General features: G+C 49.4%; 1 pseudogene; it reads left to right on the top strand.

Annotated features, from left to right (window-relative positions):
* The first annotated feature begins 17 nt into the window (after window positions 1-17).
* Window positions 18-2,202, top strand: LOC145718796 (spermatogenesis-associated protein 31D1 pseudogene; annotated as a pseudogene).
* The last annotated feature ends 612 nt before the right edge of the window (window positions 2,203-2,814 follow it).

Consider the following 2,814-nt stretch of genomic DNA (forward strand, 5'->3'; position numbering starts at 1 on the left):
CTAACCCAGATTAAGGTCTGTGGAGTGTGTTTTCACAGACCTGAGAAGGAATCAGAGTCTCTCCTATCAACTGAAATGCAACAGCTGGAATGGAACGTGTTGCAGAAGGAAGAGGAAACTGTGTGGGGTTTACCCGCTGTTGTCCAAAGATCCCAGGAGGACTTCTGTCCTTCAGCTCCTAACCCTTCTCTTAATCACCAGGCCTCCCAGGCCCGTGTTGCAATCTCTATCCTTCCTGGGCAGTTCCCTACCACTGATGAGCTTCGAACAAAACTAGAGCGTCACCTTCGAAAGAGGCTCATCCAACACCGGTGGGGCCTGTCCCGCAGGATCTATAAGTCTCTATCACTGATGAGTCCAGGTATTTTTTCAGAGACCCCTAGCTTGCAGCGCTATCGTGGGTGCACAAGGATCTCTAAGAGTGAGAGTAAATTGAGCGAATCTGAAAGCTCTGAGGGGGACTCAGAAATGATTCAGCTAGAGGACGATGACCTGGAGAAGGACAGCGATGACCTGGAGAAGGATCAGGGACACAACCCAGAGAATGGCCCAAAAGATTATCTGTTGAGTGACCCAGAGGGCTCTTCAGGTAATGATATGGGGTATGATTCTGAAAAAGAACTTAGGAGCCCATCAGAGAAAAACTCAACAGTGTCTGTGGAGACTTTAGGTCAGAGACAACTTGAAAATGTCTTGAAAATACATTTGAGCAAAAAGTTTGAGGAAATCAATGAGGGTCAGCTCCCCGGGACTGTGCATAATTCATGGCATAGTATGAAGCAGACATCGCTTCTTTCTGAGAACTCCCACACTGAAATAAAACAGAGAAGTTTGCCACCATCAGAGGTTCAGGACTACTCCCTGAATACCTTCCAGGAGCTTCCCTTTATTAAATCTAGTGCACAACAGATGCTGGAAGCCCATATTAAAAGGTTTCGTATGAGGATGACGTGGGGCCTTCCCCCCAGGGTCCTTGAATCCATAGAGCTCTTTAAACTGATAAAGGACACATCCCATTCTAGCTTTTCCTCCTCAACCAACCTGATTTCTGAGGTAAATTCCAAACCGGGGGGCTTCAACTCCCTTAGAGGCAGCTCTAAATCTCTCCATGGAGACAAAGTGGGAACAGCAAATTCAGCCCCCATCCTGGATCATCCTCTCCCTGCCGCCTCAACTGTGGGCAAGGAAGAACAGAGAATTCCGAGGCAATCACCCTCTGCTTTCAACCATGAGTTTGTAGAGGATGTTCAGAAGATTAAGGATGGCACACAGACTCTTACACCTGTCAAACATGACACCAGAGGCAACAGATCGCCCCCAAAGCTGCCTGCAAGGCAAGCTGGGGCCAGACATGAGCCAAAGGATAAGAGTGCAAATTCTAGAGGTAGAGGAGGAATTCAACAGGGCAAAAAGAAGAATCTAGAACCTGTCGTCGTGCCCACAGTGTCCAGGGAGATATTCAGGGCCAAGCAACTTGATGCTCATCAATCACAATCTAATACCTTGACAACCAGCAAGCCAGTAAGCTCCCAAATCATAAAGGTGAATGATAATAAAGTCAAAACTACCATCCCCATTAAAAGCCCCCCACCAAACCTATCAATTCCCCAAGATCCTAAATCCTCAAACCTTAAAGAACAACTGTTGTATGAGTTAAAGTTTAAACTGGAAAACAGAGAGCATAGCCGGGCCCAAGCCCAACGCACTGGCCTGCCCCCTGCCTCAGAGAGTTTGACTTACAAGGCCTCACTGACTCATGCCCAGGGTGTCTCCAGTGGGGACATGGGAGCTTCTCAGGTGCTGCATGTCCATCCAGAGGACACAGGAATTAGTATGGAACAACAGCAGGAGCCTTGGGTCCCTAGGCATGTCTTAAGGAAGTGCCAGAATAAGAATCTCCCACCAGCTGCGGTGACCATGAGCCCTCCGGGCTCCAAGGCACAAGAGCTTGGTGGAGGGGATGCAGGACTGGGGACATCCCAACTTAAAAGCAACAGTTTCCCTACTGAGGAAGTGGCATTGAAGAAGAGGTTCCCTACTCAGGACGTGCTACTGAAGGAAAAGCTGGGAAGCAAGCCTTCCCAGACCCTATCACAGAAGGGTTAGCCTCCTCCTGAAAGCCTTTCCCAGAAGGGTCAGCCTCCTCCTGAAAGCCCTTTCAGAAAAAAAATGAAGCATTTTTTGCAATGGCTTAATCCAGGGATAAAATGCAAGAGGCAAGAAAACTCCCAGGAGAAGGGCAGCCCTCTATCTGTGGAAAGCAGAGGCCTACTTAAAGGTAGAACTGCCTTTACTGGGACAACCAAAGCTCAGAAAATCATGACAGACGTTGGGAAGTTCCTAGAAGAGAAAGTGGGGCGTTGGCATGCAATAGATAGCACCTGCCCTCAACAGCCCATTCCCTTCCCAACCAAGTGTGGGAAAACTCAGCAGGAAGCACAAGTGCAGGCCCATGCACAGCCTGTCCAGGGCTCCCTCCTGTAAGGTGACAAATACCAAGTCCTGCCACCAACAAGCTGTCTTTGCTGGCCAAGGCCATACTGGAAGTATTAGACAGATCAGAGACAAGGACAGACAGCCACAGAAAGCTGTGGCATTTAAGGACCAGCGACTGCATAACAAGTATCCCCTATCCACACCCCACAGGGAGCCTGCACCCCACCCACACGCCACCTGCAGGCATCAAGCTGGCCAGGGGCCTCTGGCCACTCTCACCACTGCCGAAGGCACTGTGTTCAGAGATCTGCTTCTACTCTCTAGACAGAAAACCCTTCTCCAGAATTTCCAGGGGGGGATATTTCCCACCCCAAAATA

This window comes from Leptonychotes weddellii, unplaced genomic scaffold, assembly GCF_054177405.1.
Source record: "Leptonychotes weddellii isolate Sample4059 unplaced genomic scaffold, ASM5417740v2 HiC_scaffold_22207, whole genome shotgun sequence".
NCBI lineage: Eukaryota > Metazoa > Chordata > Mammalia > Carnivora > Phocidae > Leptonychotes > Leptonychotes weddellii.